Consider the following 22,935-nt stretch of genomic DNA (forward strand, 5'->3'; position numbering starts at 1 on the left):
TCAAGGCTTTTCTTTCTAAACTACTGGTCCTAATCCTATTGTTCGCCTCTTACAGAAATCTTTGCATACTGTCATGTTTTGCCATCCTTCTCTATTTCTCCTTTATCATTATGGTGGTTAGGTGAACACAGCTGAATTCAGTATTCCAAGTGAGGGCCTATCATTAGTACATATAATACCATAATAATTTTTATTCTTCTCTAACCCTTTCTTCAAGCAGCCTATTAGCTTGTTTGCTTTCTGGACAATCAGCACTTCTGCTGCACTGATAGCTTTCCAGGGACCCAAATTCAATCTTTTAGAAATAAAATGCAATGGTTCATACAATTGCCAAGAATATGTTCAAAGTGTACTAAAAGTTTGACAGATATTTCTGAAGGTGAAGTTTAAGAAATTTCAGTGATAGAAACAGTGGCTTTGAGCCATTGAGTCTTGTAGGTTCTTCTGACCCTATATACAATTGAAAATAGTTAAGGGAATCTAATACAGTCCTTTAAAATTCTCATTCTTTAGCTCATAAATCAACCTCTAACTAATGGGGTTTGGGAACAAATTTCCTTCTGGCAGATTATGCAATAACTGCCTCCACTTTCCTCTGAAGCAGCTAGTAATGACCACCATTACAGACAGGATACTGGATTAGCTGGACCACGGACCTATTAAAGTACAGCAATTTCTATATTAGATTAATATTTTTAAGTAGCTTAACAATTACATGTGTGTGGCTCTTCTGGGAAATAGTGTAGTTCCAACCAAAAGAAAAGTAGTTGGGGAAAAAAAGAAGCAACACATAGGGCTTGATTACTAAAGAGGCTTTGGCATGGTGACATTCAGCATCACAAAGCCTGAGTTAGGTGCCTAGGCTCCTTGTTGAATGAAATGGGTGAGGCGATGCATCCAAATGGGATTCACAAAAGCCAGCACACTACGAGGCTCCCTGACTAAGGTAACAAATGGGAGATGTAAGCTGAGGGGTGTGTGTGAAGCCACACCGCTGAGTCCAGACTGCAGGGATCCCAACTGCTTGGGCTGAAAAACCTTCTCTTCGCATTAGGCAGCTGCAGTTTTTGCAAAAAACTAGTGAGAGGTGAGCAGTTAGGGACCTCCCTCGTGAGCAGCGTTTAGGGTACTCGCCTGGGAGGAGGGAAACACCTGGTTCAAATCCCCCTTCCATCTGAGCAAGAGAAGGGATTTGAACAGGGATCTGCTACCTCTCCGGTGGGTGTCCTAACTCCTGCACTATAAGATATTTGATTGTGGAGTATCCTCTCTCTCGCTATTCTAGCTATTCCATTGTGGCTAAATAATTTTTTAAAAATGGAGTATGGGGGACTGGATTCTGGGTCTCCGAGCTGAGTGCTCTAAGTACCAGGCTACAGAGTCTGTCTCCCTCCCTATCTCCCCCATGATACTTTCACATTTAGTCACAGTGCAACATCTTCACAGAAGGGATGGAGGAAGCCAACACCCACACCAAAATATCCTACAGATCAGTGGCTAGGGCACTCACCTGAGAGGTGGCAGAACCCTGTTGAAATCCCTTCTTCCACTCAGGTGGAAGAAGGACTTGAACACTGGGAGGCTCCCACATCCCAGGTGAATAGCTTAACTACTGCCCTAAAAGTTATGAGGGAAAGCTGCCTTCTCTTCCTGCTATATAAGCTCACCTACATGGGCTTGATCTGGTAGGTGAGATCTGAGCATGCTTACTAGATTAGGCCTCCTGGGCAAGTTAGGCAGAGGCTTGTCCCTTTGTTTGTTTGTGCTCTGAGTAGGGTTGCCAACTTTCTAATCACACAAAACCAAACACCTCTGCCCCGCCCCTTCTGAGGCCCCACCCTCTTTCGCTCCATCCCCCCTCCCTCCCTCACTCTCACTGGGTTGGGGAGCGAGAGGGGGGTGAGGGCTCTAGGGTGGGACCAGGGATGAGGGGGTTTGGGATGCGGGAGAGGGCACCAAGCGTTCTGGTCAAAAATCGGATGCCTGGCAACCCTAACTCTGAGGCTTAGGCTTCTGGAGATCTGCTCAGAGGAAGAAATGTAGGCACCCAGGGAATCTTTTCAGCACAAATTTAGGCACTGAGTGAATTTAGGCACCAACCCATTTGGTTGCAGCTGAGCTGGGGTTTTGTGACTCTCACTGGGGCCTGATTCTGGGATTAAGGTTCCTAAATCCTAATGTGAATTTAGCCCAATTTAGTTGATATATATTTTCCAGATTGTTTTGTGCAGTGTGCAGTGGCTTGGCTTTTGCCTCAGGGTCCTGCATATGATATTAGCTTAGCTTCCTGGAAAGTAATCTGACTACTGGCAGCTTTCTACGTGACTGAAAGGAAAACAAACAAAAATGAAGAAACCTGATTTGGAAGCATATGAATTTTTTAGATCTAATCCAGGTGTATACATTTGTATGACCCTTTTGAGGAAAAAAAAAAAAAAGCTAGTCCTTGTATCTTGTACAGAAACACCAAGAAGCGGTGGAAGATTATAACCTCAATTTTGGCATTGCTGGCTGATAAGTGCCTTCTGACCATCAGTGTAATGAAGTGGTTCAGTTATGCTCGGTCTCTTAAATTGCTTCCTTTTGGATTTTTCATCTCCATGAGAGGGACTGTACAAAAGAGCACTCCTGCGTTTGGCAGCAGAAGCTCATTGTGGCAGATGTTATGACTCAGACTAGACACACTGAGATTCAAGCTGTCTTTTTTTTTTTTCCATAAGCGGCTTGCCCCCAGGCATGTTCTGACAAGGAGGATATGATTTCAAATTAGAAAGTAAATGTGAAGGGCTAGAAACCATAGCCACAAATTGCAGAGATTTCTCAGCATGACTCAAGGAAAAAAAAAGTCTTGAGCTTGCTGATCATTTTCTATAGTGGTAGGGTATTGCTGGGGCTGTGTGATTGTGGGCATTAGAACAAGTAGTTTATTGCTCTGCTGCTGACTTTTGAACACTATTTCCCCTCTGATTTGAAAGCCAAAATTTCAACCACAAGAGAGGCAGTGTTTATCAGTGCACAGACCCCTCTCTCTCTCTCTCTGGTGATAATTTTATTTAAGCCGCTCACTGCTTTGGCCGCTTTCATTAATATTACTTGTTAAAACAACAAATACAGTGGGAAATTTTTAACCAACTCAAATAAGATCCTTGGAAGAATTTGGGCAACAAATACAGTGCACAAAGCAAGAAGCTTCAGGAAATACAGTATGTAAGAAACAGGAGAGCTTCAAATTTATATGGGGCAAAGAAATAAAATAGCGAGTGAGAAGCCCAGTAAGATGATGCCAGTGTCTCCGAGTGCTGCACAGTGCTTCTGTTGACCCACCGTGTTAGCTAGAGTGAGAACCCAGTCGAAAGCTACTTGGTAAATTCTGCTGACTCATTGTGGCAGGTTGTTAATATGAGAGGCTGGTGTGGCCGTTTGGTCAGAGGGAAATAGTGTGAGACAGGGAGGTCCTGAAAGAAACTATTGAAACCATTAGGTTTGGGAAGGAAGATCAGGCTGAGGTTTATGTTCTGTTAATATTGTTAGTTAACAGTAAAGCCAAACACAGGAAGAAGGTAAGAATGACTTTTCAGATAGTGTGTAGACTCTATTTGGAGCATGGTCAAAGGCTACCTGTTCAGAGATCCAGGTACACAGAAGAGACTGCTCCCTCTGCTCTGTGCTTATTATTTTTGCTATCTGAGATCTGTAGCCAGTGTTGGATTTCTTGACTCTACAGTTCAGGTATTTCATTGGAAGTGGAATCTTTCCAAAAGAGGAGAATTCTCCTCCTGTCTAGAAACAGCTGAAAGAAGAGACCGAAAGTTGACAAAGAATCACCCAGAAACAGGTGACTGACTGACCTAGAAAAGAAAGTGTCAGTATCAAAATAAAAGAACAAAGTGTGTCAAAAACTGGATTCCTAGTAGCTTGTCAATTTACAGATTTCAGCGAGGTTGAGATTGTGACCAGTGATAGGAAATTGCACTTTCCATACATCTTTGTTCATGGTAGAGATTTATAACACCATTTAAAATGCAGGATTTTTATTTTTTTTTTAAATAGGGCAAAGAATCCAGCCTAACAATGTAAGTTCCATGAGAGGTTCTGTCTGGAAAACTTTCCAAGTGGCATAATGAGGGTATTGTCGGTATCAAGACAATTTTTTTTACCTTTTGGGTTTGAGAGATTCAATGTGCATAAGAATTCTTGTCTAGTTAGGTTTCCCTTATCTCAGGAAAACTTTAAAAGGGGTAATCCTCTCTGTCTGAACACTAGTGCTAGCTTTGTTAGCTACCAGGTTTCATCTGTCACGAGTCCAACTATTGAAATTAGAGCTGGTCTCAAAAAAAAAAAAAACCCCCACACATTTTCACAATGTGGAGTTCTTTCACAGGATTCAAAATAGACATTTTATTTGTTTTTGTGAAACTTTTTGATCAACATTTTTATTAATACCATTATCTAAATGGTTATTGATGTGTTATGTTTGGTAAAAATGGCTTTCGGTGTCCGGAAAATTTCAAAAACTCTTTTCAGTGAAAAACAGAATTATGTGAAAAATCTTAGAAAAAACAGAAAATGCTTAAAAACTCCAGTTTTTCAAGAACTATTTTTTGATAAAAGGACATTTTCAATGAGAACACACATTTGAAGAATTGACTTTTGTGCATATATCTTGGATATTTTTGTTTTTACATAGCATAGCTCTAAAACCTCTGTTATACATACTATAGACATTGTTTATTAGTTCTGTTGCTGGAGTACCTGGAATCCACAATCTGAGATCAGGACCCCATTGTAGCAGGCACTAAACAAAGAAGTAAAACATGAATGGCCTTTGCTACTGGGAGCTCAGAGTCTAGAATTTTAAGAGGCAACAAAACAGAGAAATGGGGAGGGAGACAAAGCAACAGTAAAGTTGGATATGTTTTCATGAGAAGCTGTCTCCCGCTAGTCAAAGTATCACTTTTTTCCAACTCTTGCAACTTTATCATAAGTCTTGTTTATATTTCATGTTTTTCGTAAAGCCCTAGGAAATGGGTGATTGTGATAAAAAAATCTTTCATTTAAAAAAAAAAAATCAGAGTCTAGCCCTTACAGTGAAATGAACAGCCTGAAAACATGAACCCTAAATGGAAAGAAGCCAAGTAAAAAGAACTCAACTTTATTATGCAATTTCAAATTTTTTGATGCCAGACTTGATTTTTTTTAAAGTATTTGGGTTTGGCAGTAAAGAAGTCATACATGCCAGTTAAGACACTTGGGCACAAAAAGGGCAAATGGATGGTGGTTGGCTATACTGAAGCCTCAGCAGTCCCTAAGTCAGTACTCTGTATTTGAAGCGACAGGGAGGCTCTTGTAAGCTCAGGGAAAGGAAATGCAAGAACCGAGGGACCGAGCAAGCCCTTAAAGCCAGACAGGCTAGTAGGCTTAGCACTAGCTCCTTACTATTCCTTTGCACTCTGGTAAGGGCATTGCACTCTGGATTTTTGAGTTTATACTCCAGGATGTATTTTTGATTCACTCTGCCCTCCTCCCACCCTCTGTCATATAGGTCCACACTCCTATTATGACCCTCCCTCACCATGCTTCTTACCAGCATTCCTTCCATCCTTTTTCCTTGTGTTTCTTCTCCCATCTCCCCTTTCAGTATCCCTCACTCTGTTCATTTCATTTCCAATCCCTTTCTTCTTTTAACTCGTCCCCTTCCTCCCCTCAACTCACATCAACTCACTTAGGACACATCCCCCAACATACAAAAAATACATAACTGTGAAACCAACTTGATTGACAGCCACCACTATGATCTTTTTGCTTCTACAGGGTTTCCCTTTCTCCCACTATTTTTCTGTGTCCTCTTTTAGGGCCTTATTTAGCAAGGTATTTAAGTAGTCCTATTGACTTCCAGATGGAATAGGGAGAGTGTTGTCAGATTAAATGGGACAATTCCTGGCTTAAAGTTAAGCATGTGCTTAGGTACTTTGCTGAATCAGGGCATTTTATATTCAGCTCTTCAAAGCAGGTACCATGTCTTGCCACGCATTTGTACACTACCCATTGCCATAGGTATCTAATCTTGACTAGGGTCTTTTAGTGCTACAGTTATAATGCAAATAATAAATATTAAGAAGAAGAATCTTGGCCAAATTCTGATCTCATTGACACTGCAATACTTTATTGACTTCAGTGGTGTAATATTGACTTACACTAATGTGAGATCACATACTGACTCTTTGAAGTCAGCTGAGATGAAGATCAGGACCTCTGTTTTTTCTCCATTATTTACAATTTCCTATAATCTGATTCTTGCTATTCCCCTTTAGGGAGACATGGTCTTCTATTTCCTTTGTGTCACTACCTTTCCCCTACTTCTCTACACAGAGGTAGAGGATAAGAAAGGAATTAAAGAGGGAGCTTTAACCCTTAATAGGCCTGCTGTCCTGGGGGAGTATGGAGATTAAAGAATCAAAATGCTCTAGGAGATTGTCACTCAGCTAATGATGATACTAGCCTATGGCAGTTAGGAATGATATGGCTGATACTTAGCAGGGGTTGTGAACCAATTAGTCTGCTGAAATAATGCTTGGTCTGTTGGGTGAGAATGTTAAGAATATTTATAGGACAGGGTACAGAGTCCTCTAGCCAGAAATGTAGAGAACCTCTTAAGAACAGGTTATCCCAAGTCCTTTTCTCATTAGACAATGTGGTTAACAGATAAATGTTTGTCTGTGTAACAATTAAGATTTGGAGATTATACTTGAATTCTCTATTTCCAAGGATCATGAAATCAATTAGGGTCGCTTAATGCTGTGGCAAATTGCAGGTACAATTATGATGGGTCCTGCACTTCCTCTTCTGGGGAGGGGGTTCAGGGTGCAGTTTCCTGCCCCTGAACTAGGGTATCTACTGTCCCACCACTAACTCAGAGAAGCGTAGTGGAGAGGGAGGGACCCAGGCCCGCCCTCTACTCCGGGTCCCAGCCCAGGGGCCCAAGGGATAGTGATAAACCACTTGAACTAGTGCTTCCTTCCCCTGGGATACTTCCCTCTCCTGCTCTTCAGCTTGTGGGGCTTCCTGCCCCCCCCGCACAAGATGGGTGTCTCTTTACCTAGGGTCTTGATCTTCTAGCCAGCCACGGCATTTCTCCAAACTCTCCTCTGCTCCAACTCCTTCAAACCGCTCTCTGCTCCAACTCCTCCTGGTCTGATTTGAAGTAGGGGTTTTTTATCATGTGACCGGCTTCAGGTGTTCTAATTGGCTTCAGGTGCTTTAATTAGTCTATAGCAAACTTTCTTCCCTCTACAGGGAATAAGGACTCCCTTCTAGTACTCTCCTGCTGCCTTCTGGCCATGCTGTATCACAATACACATTTAGATGTGTTGCTATATTGAGAACTGACTTCCACAGAAACACACGGCCTAGGTATGTATGTACTACAGTCTAACATGCAGAGCGGTTTGCTTACAACCGGTCTGAATTTAACCTAGTGTCAAAAATTCACCTGTTGTCACTTCTGGTTGCCCTGCTATCGAACACCAGCCCCTTTGGAAGCACTTTTCCTCCGTTAGTAAGATATCTCTTATAGGTTTGTCCAGTTAGTTAGCGTGATGGTAATAACCATGAGATGGTAGAGTTCAGGATCCTGACAAAAGGAAGAAAGGAAAGCAGCAGAATACGGACCCTGGACTTCAGAAAAGTAGACTTTGACTCCCTCAGGGAACTAAAGGGTAGGATCTCTTGAGAGGCTAATATGAGGGGGGGACAGAAGTCCTGGAGAGTTGACTGTATTTTAAAGAAGCCATATTGAGGGCTCAGGAACAAACCATCCTGATGTGCAGAAAGAATAGCGAATATGGAAGGTGACCAGCGTGGCTTAACAAAGACATCTTCGGTGAGCTTAAGCACAAAAGGGAAGCTTACAAGAAGTGGAAACTTGGACAGATGACTAGGGAGGAGCATAAAAATATTGCTTGAGCATGCAGGGGTGTAAACAGGAAGGCCAAAGCACAATTGGCATTGCGACTAGCAAGGGATGTGAAGGGTAACTAGAAGGGTTTCTACAGGCATGTTAGCAACAAGAAGGTGGTCAGGGAAAGTGTGGGGGAGGCAACCTAGTGACAGATGATGTGGAAAAAGCTGAAGTACTCAATGCTTTTTTTGCCTCGGTTTTCACAGAGAAGGTCAGATCCCAGACTGCTGCACTGGACAGCACAGTATGGGGAGGAGGTGAGCAGCCCTCAGTGGTGAAAGAACAGGTTAAGGGCTATTTAAAAAAGCTGGACATGCACAAGTCCATGGGGCCATATGCAATGCATCCAAGGGTGCTGGGTGAGTTGGCTGATGTGATTGCAGAGCCATTGGCCATTATCTTTGAAAATGTGAGGTGATCGGGGGACGTCCCAGATGATTGGAAGAAGGCAAATATAGTGCCCATCTTTGGAAAAGGGAAGAAGGAGAATCCAGGGAATTACAGACTAGTCAACTTCACCTCAGTCCCTGGAAAAAATCATGGAGCAGGTCCTTAAGGAATGCATTTTGAAGCACTTGGAGAAGAGGAAGGTGGTCAGGAACAATCAACATGGATTCACCAAGGGCAAGTCATTCCTGACCAACCTGATTGCCTTCTATGATGAGATAACTGGCTCTGTGGCTATGGGGAAAGTGGTGGACATGATATACCTTGACTTTAGCAAAGCTCTTGATACAGTTGTGCACAGTATTCTTGCCAGCAAGTTAAATAAGTGTGGATTGGATGAATGGACTATAAGGTGGATAGAAAGCTGGCTAGATCGTTGGGCTCAATGGGTAGTGATCAATGTCTCGATGTCTAGTTGGCAGACGGTATCAAGCGAAGTGCCCCAGGGGTCAGTCCTGGGCCTGGTTTTGTTCAACATTTTCAATAATGATATGGATGATGGGATGGATTGCACCCTCAGCAAGTTCGCAGATGACACTAAACTGGAGGAAGAAGTAGATAAGCTAGAGGGTAGGAGTAGGATCTACAGTGACCTAGACAAATTGGAGGATTGGGCCAAAAGAAATCTGATGAGGTTCAACAAGGACAAGTGCGAAGTCCTGCACTTAGGACAGAAGAATCGCATGCACTGCTACAGGCTGGGGACTGGCTGGCTAAGTGGCAGTTCTGCAGAAAAAGACCTGGGGATTACAGGGATGAAAAGCTGGATATGAGTTAACAGTGAGCCTTATTGCCAAGAAGGCAAATGGCATATTGGATGGAGCTAGGCTGTTCTCAGTTGTGGCAGATGACAGAACAAGAAACAATCATAGAATCACAGAATATCAGGGTTGGAAGGGACCTCAGGAGGTCATCTAGTCCAACCCTCTGCTCAAAGCAGGATCAATCCCCAACTAAATCATCCCAGCCAGGGCTTTGTCAAGCCTGACCTTAAAAACTCTAAGGAAGGAGATTCCACCACCTCCCTAGATAACGCATTCCAGTGTTTCACCACCCTCCTAGTGAAAAAGATTTTCCTAATATCCAACCTAAACCTCCCCCACTGCAACTTGAGACCATTACTCCTCGTTCTGTCATCTGCTACCACTGAGAACAGTCTAGATCCATCGTCTTTGGAATCCCCTTTCAGGTAGTTGAAAGCAGCTATCAAATCCCCCCTCATTCTTCTCTTCTGCAGGCTAAACAATCCCAGCTCCCTCAGCCTCTCCTCATAACTCATGTGTTCCAGTCCCCTAATCATTTTTGTTGCCCTTCGCTGGACTCTCTCCAATTTTTCCACATCCTTCTTGTAGTGTGGGGCCCAAAACTGGACACACTACTCCAGATGAGGCCTCATCAATGTTGAATAGAGGGAAATGATCACGTCCCTCGATCTGCTGTCTCCGTGGTCTCAAGTTGCAGTGCGGAATGTCTAGGTAGGATATTAAGAAAAACTATTTTACTAGGAGGGTGATGAAACACTGGAATGGGTTATCTAGGGAGGTGGTTGAATCTCCATCCTCAGAGGTTTTTAAAGCCTGGCTTGACAAAGTCCTGTCTGGGATGATATTGTTGGGGTTGGTCCTGCTTTGAGCAGGGGATTGGGCTAGGTGACTTCCTGACTCTGATATTCTATGATGGGCCAGATTCTAATATTGTTACTTACATAGAATAGTCAATTTATGAGATGTTCTATTAACTCTAATGAGACTGCTCATACTATTTAACATCACTAAGGCTATCAGGATCTGATCCAATTTAATTAGTAAAAAGAAGTGTGCATAGCAAACTTTCCTCCAGTATGTATGACTAGGGGGGAAAATAGAGTATTTAGCTATCTAAACAGATATCCCTTACAGGTGTATAGGTCCTTTTTAAAAATATTTTTATACCATTTCATTACTATTTTAAAGGGGGAGAATCATTTTATTTCACTTGTGACTTCCCCAAAAAACTCCAAGGCATCACTGAACATTTTATTAGAAAGGTAATATGAAAATAAAGGTCATAAGCTTAAACTGACTAGCCTTTCAAAACCTCAGAGTACTGCTTGCTTTAATTTCAGAGGTAAATTTGATGCTTGCATATTTTGTGGAGAAGTTGCAAATAGAAGCAGGTGAAAATGTGGGATTTAGTGCTTCTATTTCAGGTATTACCACTACAGCACAATCAAGATATTCTGCTCCACTATTTTACAGCATATAGTCAACTTGAAATACAGCCATTTTGAAGTCAAGACTGTAAAAGATTCATTTTAACACCTGTTTGGAAAATTAAATTTCAAGCTAGGGCCTTTATTGCACATGACATACTGTACCAATTCATGTATCAATGTCTGCAAGAAATTAGAACCTTTTAAAAATATAAATTAAAGGTTATGATGTAGGCAACTTCTGATTTTTTTTTTTCTTTTGTCCTGGTGCATTATACTCTTCTTAGTGCTGCTGCGCTGTCAAATGCTGCTGACTGTTCTTTTTAATATGCACATGGTATTTCGGATGGATCATATATGTTGAAAATGGCATAATGGCTTTTTGATCCTGAAAAGCACCATACTGATTGGTACTGATAATTGTTTTAATAGCTTGTTTTGTTCATGTGTGTGTGAGATATAACATAGTGGCAGTTAAATGGGGTAAAATGTTCTTTCTGAGAAGAAGATCCAAGTCTGTATAGACTCTCCAGGGATCTCATTAAAGTGCTCTCTCCTTAATATAGTGTACTGCAATAACAGCTATTAGAATCCCCACAGTGTGGTTTCCTGATAGGTTAGTTTACACAGAATTAATTGTCTAATTTTGCCAACAACCAGTGCAGCGAACATTGATTTTTGTATTAGCCTTATATATTGCTTTCGTGAATTCTGCTTCCTATTTTAAGGTAGTTTTAGCTCTCAATTCTCATTAATATCACTTTGTCAGCACATGTATTGCACATAAGGTATGATTTATTTATATTATTTATTCTTTTTTCCCTAATATTTCAGAGGAAATTGGCTAATTTAGAGGATTCTTGCATAAGTGCCTGAAAAACATCATTTGCCAAAGGACCTTTTGCAGAAAAACAAATTCAAACTTTCATGGGCTTATGTGGCTTAGTTACTATGTAGCCTAATGTTGATTCAGGAATCAACACAATTGATTTCACTTGTTCTGAGAGTTCAGATTCCTGTCTTCTGTAGTGTAGAAAACCGGAATCTCAGGAGAAACAGAAATCCCCCAAAAGAGCAACAGAACCCTATGTTGCAAACAGTCACTGGATAGAAGAACAGAGGAATCCACCTAGAACAATATCTTAATAGATATGGTGGAATTTTTGAGTGCACAAGAATTGCAAATGTGGACTCATTATGTAGAGTCATGGAAGTCCAATTCTGCATGTTAATTACAGACTATCATTCCACTTCACAACTGGCATCTAGCTATACCCAGAAAGGGTCCCACTATGTATGGACCATCATAATGTACAAACTGCTGGGTATAGTGATTCATCTCTGAAAACACAGCCTTGTTTGTAGACATTACAGACCGCATCCTCAGCTGCTGCAAACTGGTGTAATGGCATTGGAGTTAGCAGTGGGAGTTGCTGTCCAGGCTGAATTAAGAGTGATGTACGGTGTCTAAGGGTATGCCTACACTGCACACTCCTTATGGTGGCATATAGAGTACACACATTGTACACCTCCTTAGCACAGGTATAAATTGCAGTGTAGATGGTGAGCTGCTGCTTACGTAATGCTGACAGACCATGGTTGTTGGCGGGCAGGATCGAATAGGGGACGTCTGGATCTTAGTGCATGAGCTAAAAGCCAACTGGCTCTTAACTAAGACTGTAGAGCAGACTCATTTAACTCTCTCTCTAAGTGGTCTCAGTGCTACTAGATGGGACAGAACACCACAGCCAGGAGGTGTGTGGGTTACGCTTAGGCCAGTAAAGATACACCTGAATCCTCAGGGAAAGACTCTGGCAGTGGGTAAAGGCTCAGACAGTGGGTATCCTGCCCTTGCCATATTCCTGGAATATTGGACATCCTGGGACTTCCAGGAATGGCATGACCATGCTCCCGCTGACATGACTCACCCCTGCTGGTATGATTTTGTATGCATGGTATATGTGAGGTCACACTGTGCAGTGCTGTCACACCCCCGTTGGGGTGACCTCACATGCATGGTGTATGTGAGGTCTCATAAGTGGGGTTGGGGCGATGCACTCTCCATCATGGTGTGCATCAGTACTGGCTGGGGGACAGAAGTTACAAAAAAGGACTGTCCAGTTCAAAACTGGCTGAGTGGCCTGCCTAGGTAGGGGTGGAGGCAGTGGGCCTGTTGCCGGAGCCTTTCCCCTCCTCATTCACCCACTAGGGACTTTGACTGATGCGTTTAGCCAAACACTGCGTGGTGGAGGCTGCCAGCTTTTCACTATGTTCTGAAGCTACACATACCCTACTTGGTGCTACCAGTGGTAGATGTAGCCTAAGAGAGCAAAACACAGTGCCTTGAAAGTTGATTTTTTTCTTAAAGGGAGACTTCATTGTAGTGTAAAAGATTGCTTGCGTTGTGGGAGGGCTGGACTGGATATGGGCTGGATGCTGTGAAGAGGGGACTAAATAATAGGCAGAGATAGAGCATAACTGGGGTGTGGGTTTGCGGAAATGTGCTTGGTTTCCCAAGCACCTGTTAGCTCAGTGTGATGGGGGGGTGGAAGAAGGTGTTCACAGTCATAGCATCTCCTCTGATGTCCGCAGTGACTATTTTTAAAATGTCTCCTGTCTCTATAGGATGTAGCGGGCAAGGGGGCGGGTGAGTACTATGAGGGCTTGTGCAGAAGAGGAAGTTAGATTCTCATAAAGGAGGAGTAGCATGAGAGGCAGAGCTTGCTTTGTTCAAGGAGGATAGGAGTCATGGGTAAGGTGGTAATATAACTAGGATTCTAGTGGATTTGAAAATAGATAGCTGAAGCCGCTGGAGTTCTTAGGTGATGGCCGAGTCAGGTGCTAATAATGGCCAAGTGAGTAGGCAGTTAGGCATAGTTTATATTAAAATAATAATAATTAATGAAATCCAATTAACAAGATGTGTTATCACCGCCCCGTCATCTTGCTTATATGTTGCAAGTTCTCCTCCTGTCTTTCATCTGTCTTTTTTCTACTTTTTAGATTAAACATTTTTCCAGGGCAAGGATTATGCCTTTTTCTGTGGAAAGAACTTGGCACATTTTAATCCAGGTGTCGGTGTGGTCTAGTGGTTATTTCCTCTGTGTAATCTGACTTCAAGCAAGTATCTTCACTTCTGCGTTTCTATCCCCCCCCCCCTTATACTTTGTCTGAGATATTTAGTCTGTCGGTCCCTGCCCTGCAGAGTCATCTGTTAATATAGCATAATGAAGTCTAGAGCTCCTAGATGCTATGGTAATACAGTAATAATAAGTGTATATTGCCTAGCACCATGGAGCAGCCATCTCAGTTAGGTTCTTTAGGTGCTACCACAATATACATAATAATCTAATAAGGTTGCTTCTATCTCTAAACTCTAGGGATGAAATCCTGGCACCATTTAAATCAACAGCAGTTTTGCCATTGACTGCAATGGGGTGAGGATTTCACCCCATGGTTTTATACCAAAAGTAAATCACTGATTAAAATGTAATTGTGTCTGAAATAAAATGGTAAATAATAAACAGTGAGATATTAAACTCCTCTCCTGGTAGTTTGATGCATAATAGAACTGAGCACAAGTGATATGTCACCTTGTGAGTGGGCAAAATGGTCTTAATGGATTAACATGAGTTTAGGCAGCCAAGAACCAAAGTATGAAAACCAAGTTTAAGAGGAATTGTGGACAACACATATCAAAATCAGAGTCCATATGGCCTCTAACACCTACCATGTAGTTATAAATTAAAGATTAAACTGGATTAACTTTGGGAAACCTAATGAAAACAAAACCACATAAGACAAGTTTCTTTTTTGTTGAACTGAGATTAGTGTTCTGCAGAGGAGTCTGAGTGGTATTAAAATGAACATTGCATCCCTTTCTGGCTTGTCAAATGGACCTTTGGAACTGGTTACGAAATGGTTTTGATTTTGCCAGAAAGACAATGTGAAAGTCAAAAGGGTGAGGTGTCATGTAGCATGACCTTCTGCAGCTTCCATGCGCTACAACCCATGAATCACTTCTTTCAAACAGGGCGCTCTGCTTAGAGCTGACCAGTTGAAATCAACACATTGAGGGCCGGATCCTCATCCTGGTGTATTAGACTAGCTGGAGTGAGGGACAAGGTTCGGTACACTTGAATAAGTAATTGCCTCTGTGGTCAAAGATCTGCCCCAACTGTGCAATAATTCACATAGAAAACAGAGAAACAATCAACAGTAGTTCTAGTTAAGAGTTTCAGATCATGTTTGGTCCTAAAGCCATATTTAGCTTTGTTAGTTCTGCTCTGTAATAACATGAATACAACTCTGTAATACCATGGCTTTTTACTAAGTCTTTGTAGGCGTCGTGATAGGCCAAGCGATGGACTCTATATTCTTTTATGTTCTTTATGTTCTCTTTTGTTTCGATGTTACCATGAAGTGGTGTTACTTATGCAACAAGAGAGTACTTCAAGATAATATGATCAAAGGAGATGGAGGAACACAGGGTCACAAAGAATATGTGTAGAGCTCTGGGTGAATGATAAGTTGAGTTTAAAAGCTTCGCAGGCTGATTAATTCCATTCTTAGATCGCCTGCTTGGAAGATTCTGGTGCCTCCAATAGGCAACAATCTTCTTTTGAATCTTTCCCTAGGAGGTTGCCTGGGAGAACTGCTGCTGTTACTATAGTTTGGGGCCTAAAGAGGCCATCCCAAAGGTCAGACCCTGAGAGATTTCCTCAAAGAGTTATTGATTCTGCTGGATGTCTGAATTGAAAAAGACGACTCCCTACCAGATCTGCTACTGATACCAGAGTCTTCTAGCACTGCCTACACAGAAGACAGTAGCAAAAGCATAAGTGTAGGGAAAGCCATCAAAAAAACACTGTAACTGAGTCATACAGACAGTGAAAACTCCAGTCTCTTTCTCTGACATCTTAGAGTGGGTGATAATATTAGTTACTGCTCAACGAAGACAGAAAGGGTTTTCTTATTTTATGGATGTTGGAAATGGACTATATTAGCAGCAAAATTGGACAGAGTAAAGATTTAGAGTCAGATCCTCAGCTGGAGTAAATTGGCAGATCTTCCTTGACTGGAATGGAGCTATACTGATTTATACTAGCTGAGGATTTGGATCTGATTTTTTCACACATTTTAGGTTCTTAAATGTATGTGTGGGCAAAACCCATGCACAATTGCTGTGACTAGGTGTGCAGATTTGTAATGTGTGTAATCCGATGAATTGCACACAAAAATTAAGCATGCATATTGTGCACACCTAACTTGTCTGAAATGTGGCCTTATAAATGGCCAAAATGCTATAGGTAGCAGTTAGCAAACTATTCAAGTGGATGTTTTCCTCAGCCCTTCTATTTATATTTATTACCAATTCTCCCATTCTGTCAATGTTTCTATTTGAATCATTAAAAAAGGGTAGTCTATTTCATGGTCTAAGAATATATTTGTTGGTTGTACCTTTCTTGATTTGCAGGCATTTTTATAGCTCAGTAAAACTGAGCTGAAATGAAACCTGCACATTCTGAAATTTTGGATTGTTTCGGCAGGGGGGCGGGGGTCAGGGAGGGAGAAGATTCAGATTAATAATTTAGTGGATGTGTTTATTTAGTTAAAAATAACAACAAAACCATTAAGATCTTTTAAATTCCCTATAACACAGTATTGACAGTGCACCAGTTTTTTAAAAATAGCTTAGGACTCCAGATTCATCTATTTTGGTAAATATGTTCTTAAAGCTGTCACTCATCCTCCATAGTTTCTTTGTGATGTGAGGGAATTGTAATGAGAATGAATAATAATGAATGCATTATTCAGTATCTATACATATCTGTTGAGTAATTGATTTTTATCATAATTTGCTATATTCCCTATGTCAGCCCAAATGTGTCTGCAATGTAATTTTAAAAAAAAATTGAAGTCATGTTTTATTAAACTGTAGCTATTCGTTCAAGAAAAAGCTTGCTTTTTATGATGTTCTCCTAATGAACCCCTTGCTTTTGAAGTCTATGTTAAATATGCATGTGCGCCATTCTTTCTCTCTCACTTTCTGCTTTTATACTGAAGTGAAGATGGCTATCTGTGACTAAAGAGTTGAAGTCTTTTTCTTGCCGCAATGACTCTTTGATACAGTAGAATCCAGTTACGAGAATCAATTTGGGCATCTTCCATTTTGATCGTTAAATCTGTATTATGATCACGTGGCGTGATCTCCATCTTGCAAAGAGAGGCAAAGTTCAAATAGGCATGTCAGTGTCATGGAAGGTTGATCGGGTTTTAATTGGTTCTAACTGGCATTCCCACAGGCTGTGGTATTCTATACCTGCAGTTGTGTGCCCCTCAAAAATGTATGGGGATTTTAATTGCCTTTGAAGACATTATACAGACTCAAAATAATTACTTCCAAATTGATCCTTACAACTGAATGCCCTCTGATCAGGACAGGTGATTGGAAAGCAATTTGAATCATTAGTCTTTCCTCCACTGGGGTGAGAGATTTTTGACCAAACTATTTGTTCTGGGCAGACATTTCACCTGCTTGTAATCCTATGGAATGATTATACCAGTAGAAACATATAGGTTGTTTAAGTCTATAAAGCCCCAATCCAAGATAATATTTAACAATGTATTGAATTTTAAGCATATGAATAATCCCATATTTAAAGTTAAGCATGTGCTTAAACGCTTTGCTTCATTGGGGCCTATATATATATATAATATGTATTTACCCCTGTGCTGAAATATAAAGAGTAAATATTATGCTTGAAGTGATAAAGGGAAATATAATGCTACTCACTGGTCTGCTTTTTTAAGGATTTTCAAATGATTATCATATTATTCTGTTCTCCAGCTTTTCAAAAATTACAAAGCTAAAGGGTCCATCTTTACCAAGTATCACATTTTGCAGTAGTAAAACTCTCCATGAGCATATCTTGTTATAAATAAGAAGGGATCTGAGTATCACATCACGTTTGGAGCTGGGCAAATGATTCATAACGAACAATTTATTCAACGCATTTCACTGTTTTTCTCTTTGCAGATTGTTTTTAATTTGTCCATGAACAAATCTCAAATGTCCTTATTCTTCTGAATTATTTGAATTGTCCTCATAGGATAATTTTTAATCTATAAATCCCTTGCCAGCAGTGTTTTGGAAATGTTCTAAAATTCACACTCACCACCTAACTTACATGTTACAGTTTCTTTGGCCTGATCAATTATTGTCTGGCTATGCCAAAAGGACAGGAGACATTTGACATGGGTTTAATCCAGCTGCAACTTTATTATTAGATGTCTGGGACTACCCAGCAGATAACCGTGTACAGTGAAGGTAACCCCATGTTTATTCTGTAATTACCTGGGGGGCTTTTACCAGCTCCCCCTCTTTTTCCCTCCAACAAATCCATTGCCAGGACTGTACCATCCACCCCCGCCCATAGGAGGGTTAAGAATGGGGGGTTGGCTCCCTGCTGTACCAATCATAGGAGTCCCCAACCACGCCCCGTTCATTCCTTTAATTAACACCTCTTTTTAAGTCCTTTTACAAGTCATTTATCCGGTCACTGTGTGCCTTTCCTATGGAGTACCTGCACTGGACATCCGCCCTACACTTAAATAATGAGTTGCGATATATGGCCTACCACCCATCATGCCATGCCTGAACAGAGCCCTTCCTGAAACCTGGTGTGGGGAAGGTGAAAAAACCCCAACTGCACCAAAGCCAATCTGGTGGTCAGGGAAAAATTCCTTCCCAGCCCCCTCCCACGGGCCTGCTAGTGTAATGCCCACAGCAGGTGTTGACCAAACCTGGTATTTTACCACCTAAAAGGGAGGGAGGGTGGGTCCTGGTTCAGCCTTGGTCCGTGTAAAAAGGAAGGCTTTGGGCGCACAGCTGCCTCTTTTAAACCCTGCATTCCCAAGGGATAAGTCAGCAACCACGCTGTCCCTTTTTGCAGCAGTTTTCCTCTTCTCCCCCTGCCTCCTCCCCCACCAGCCGTAAAGCACTGTTCCCTTCATTCAGCCATCCAGCCAAGCACGCACGCGTGCGCGCACACAAACACACACGCTTAAAGGGCGGTCATTTGTGTAACTGACCAACAACAACTGTTACAATTGTATATTCCAGTGTGAATTTTCAGTTCAGCATTGAAAATTTGCAGTGGTCGGTGATACCATTTGGAATTCACTTTTAGTAAATATTCAAAATTCAGTCTTACAATTCATTTTTGCTTGAGTCCTTGAACTAGCACAAACTGTTCCTTCACTAGAAACACCACTCGGCGTGAACATGAAAGGGGTGCTGACACAGTGAAAGCAAGTTATCTGTATAAATACATTATTTGTTGATATTTGTTGAGTAATATCTGAATAACCTTTTTAGATATTCTTGTAAGATTACAGTTTGATAAATACTGTAAAAGGAAGACAGGACGGTGCTTCAATGCAACTATATAATAGGTATGAAATAGTTGTCATATGAATTACGTTTATGTCGGGGATGTGGAAAAGGGCAGCTCAAACTCATACAGTTCTGTTTAGTTGTTGTTTTTAAAGAAACGGAAAAAGTTAGAGACCCAGTGCCTCAGCTGGTGTAAATTGGTGTAGCTCCACTGAAGTTCAAGGGAGTTATGCTGATTTATGCCAGCTAAGGATCTGGCCCAGAACATCTACTCACAACTATATATTTAGAAATTGTTGTAATCTTCAAAATACAAGAGTGAATTATATGAATTTTTTTCCCCTTAAATCCCAAAACTTTGAATATAAATACATATACACTGTGAGAAAATTGTTCTCCAGCATCTAATATAAAGTTGTAGCATACAGCATTATGTGACTTTATATTACCAGCCCAGAGGGAATCCTCTTTTTGATATATATAAAAGAAAATGCATATCATTCAATTTGCATATACTTTATTTTCCAAAGGAGTTCAAGGAAAGGTAGTAGCAAAGCAATAACAGTAGAAATGACTTATGGTTGATATGTTGTAAAAAGCACATGGAAGTGTGCCCTATACCACAGGGACTCTAAATGCAAAATCATTCTAACTAATAAGCATATACTAAGTATGCCAAATCCTACCCTAAGGTGTACACAGACAACTCTAGTGCTGTCAATTGGGTTTACTGACTTTTATTGACTATCAGGATTTATTGACCCAGGAGGTAAATATTGACAGCGGTGATTCCTACCAGTTGGAATTTTCCTCAAGAGACCATAAATCTTGGTGTTCACTGAAATTTAAAGTCAATATTTGTACATGTATCATAGAATTGGGTTTAATTGCAGAGCACTTACCATGATCATTAAATATTGTTACATATCGGGCATGAATTTATTTGCCCAAACCTAATTTACGTGGGGAAAAAAAACAACACATGTACCTAGCAAGTAAGAAGCATAAGTGACCATATGCTTAAATAAATATTGTACATGATTTACTTCTGGTATGTGTCAATACAGCCTTATTGGTCTTATTATTTTATCAGCCAGAATCTGGTCCAGTGCATTGGATTGACAAAATATCTTTCTGTCCTGCCTTATTTTATTGGTACTATAAATCCTAGAGACACAGTTTAATTTACCAATTTCTGTGTATTGCTATTACCGATTATACAACTAAGTTGAGCACGTCAAGATTCTCTTCACTTTTAATAATGCTCTTGGACAGAAATAAGTGGAAGATTTTAGATACTTAGCTGCTTTGAGAGTAGCAGCCGTGTTAGTCTGTATTCGCAAAAAAAAAAAAAAGGAGTACTAGTGGCACCTTAGAGACTAACCAATTTATTTGAGCATAAGCTTTTGTGAGCTACGAAATCGGACTTCACATCCGATGAAGTGAGCTGTAGCTCACGAAAGCTTATGCTCAAATAAATTGGTTAGTCTCTGAGGTGCCACCTAGTACTCCTTTTCTTTTAGCTGGTTTGGTTTTTTGCCATAGTCATTAGAAGTTACTGTATTTTCGATTATTCTCATTATTTGCTACATATCAGAGTTTTCCGTATTTATCAACTTTTAGTTCAGTTTAGGTAAGAGTAAATTGGTAACTTGTACGCTTTAGAGGGTAAAGTTTGTTGAAAATAGGAATTTCTGTCCCATGGGAAGTTCCAATATTTCATAATTTGTTTTCATCCTGAATTGGAACAAAAAAGAAATTTCAAAAATTTCCAAAAAACATAAACTGGAAAACGTTGAAATGCTTCACTTCAACATTTTTGATAAAAATGAAAGGGTCCAACATTCCTGAATTGAAACATTTCACTTCAGCTTGTAGAAACAAGTTGAAATGTTTTATTTAGGCTTTGTTTAACATTGAACTGCATCCATCTCCATTATGAGAGATGTTGTTTGGGTGTCCAGTGCCACCATTGTCCTCTGTGGTCAGAGCTTCCTGGTCAGACTTCATCTCCCATGAGGCACTCATAGGAGTTCTGGGATTCACCACACTGGTTGAAACAGAGGGGAGACAGATGTATCACAGTATAGGTAGTCCAGCCTGAGCGTCTGGTCTGTAGAGGAGATTGGGTGTACGAGGTACTGTGGCTGCTCAGGAAGACAGATTGATGCTGGACTGATCCAAAATATCATATTTTTTTTAGATGACAATTGAAACATTTCAGCAGAATAGACATTTTCCCATAGAATATTTCAATTTTGCAGAATCTACAATTTCTGTTGAAAAACCATTGCAATAGATTGTTCCCAACTAGCTCTTCTGGAGTAATGTAGAGGAGAATATTTCACTCCAGCAGTAAATTAAAAATAAATAAGTCTTGGATAGAATCCTACCAAAGGGTCTCTTATTTACCAAGGAGTCTTCAACAACAAATGAAAGAGTCAACCCTACCCCTTAATATGCCCTGGATTCATGTGCACTTGTTATATGCTTTTGATCCACAGACTTCATTTTCTGACTTCCGTCAATGCTAATAGATTACCAAGCAACTGTTTCATGTCACTATTTTAAATCTTTTGCTCAAAATATTTTACAGAAACATCACACACTTGCATACAGCAATTTGTGTTCAATGTGTACATTTTATAAGACTTATTTCTAAGTTAAATCTGTGACTTTGAGAGAACTTCTTGTCTGATTTGTTCTGTTTACAGTTTGTAATGGAAAATGAAAGTCCAAAATTAAGAGTTCAACTGAAAGAAAATCTACTGATATATTTCTTTTTACCACATTCTGCTCATATTGACATGAATGGCCAAACCCTACATTGAAAGAGAGACCCTTCAAAATAACTTTTTTTTATTCTGAAGTATATTTTTTTCAATATTCATGACTTTGTATAAAAGTAGCATGACAAATGTATAAAGGGTAAACCTCAAAAATGCTTTTTTGCCAGTGGACTTGCAATTGTGAAGAATAATCCATCTTTATTTTTACATTGCATGTCAACTAAAATGGATGTGCTCATTTTCCATTGTTACAAAGTTAGTTCTACCCCACTTTTTAAAGATTAAATAATGCGAAAACTTTTACTTTTGGATTGCCATCTATGTCATCATTGCAGTTATGACATGTCTTGCATTCATTATATAAGTGGATGATTATTTCTAAAACTTTGGTTTCATGTTTTTATTTTAAAAGTTAAAGCCTCTTTTCTTTTTTTTTTCTCTCCATATATGAACTTTATGGCCTTTGAATTAAACTGGAGACTTAATCACAAATTTCTCTCTAGTTCATTTCTCTCTTACGTGGAATCCAAAACACCACTAAAATGCTTTGTCATTTCAAAGACAGTGACTTTTTGAAAGGACCGTGGTTTATTCATGTGATGCTGCACTATTTACCAAGTTGGTTCGTAAATAGTTTCCTTCTGTGACTACACCCTCATCCCCCAAAAACTTCTTTATTAATATGCAGGTGTCAGGCTCATTCCTTACTATTACTCTATAACTCTTACTAAAGTCAAGGCCAAGTAAGGACTGCAGGATTTGATTCTTCACTCCCCTGTTACACACAGAGCAGTGGCAAAAGTTTCTATGGTCCACCCTGTAGGACGTCCTCTGGTCTCGGAGTGTTTGGTGTAAGGAGCCAGATATGCATGGCTGCATGAGTGAGTTGGTTATAGGAGTTGTTTACTGCAGCCTAAGCAAGAGGCTGATCTTGCCTTTGGCTACCACACCCCCATTCATATCTTTACTCTTTGTTAACCCTTCAGTGCCAAAGCCTAGTCGTCATTTTCTTCAATAATACAAAGCAACTTTGTGCCTGGTCACCTGGGTACACAAAGCTGAGAGGGACGGTGGGACTACTCCCTCCACGAGCTCCTGGGAGCATCCATTGACCCAGAGGGTCAGGAAGAGAGTAGGGCTATGTCCCCGTCCT

The 22,935-nt window shown here is 40.5% G+C and overlaps 1 protein-coding gene across 12 annotated transcripts in view; it reads left to right on the forward strand.

Moving 5' to 3' along the window:
* Positions 1-22,935, forward strand: part of CHL1 (cell adhesion molecule L1 like) — a 203,889-nt gene that overhangs the window by 22,281 nt on the left and 158,673 nt on the right. Inside the window, exon 1 of one of the 12 annotated variants that reach the window (XM_078853562.1) lies at positions 9,860-9,879. The exons of the other annotated variants lie outside the window; for them this stretch is intronic. The gene's annotated coding sequence lies outside the window, so the exon portion shown is untranslated. Of the gene's footprint in view, positions 1-9,859; positions 9,880-22,935 lie in introns of those variants that run through there. 12 annotated transcript variants of the gene reach the window in all.

Source organism: Lepidochelys kempii, chromosome 7 (genome assembly GCF_965140285.1).
Source record: "Lepidochelys kempii isolate rLepKem1 chromosome 7, rLepKem1.hap1, whole genome shotgun sequence".
Taxonomy (NCBI): domain Eukaryota; kingdom Metazoa; phylum Chordata; order Testudines; family Cheloniidae; genus Lepidochelys; species Lepidochelys kempii.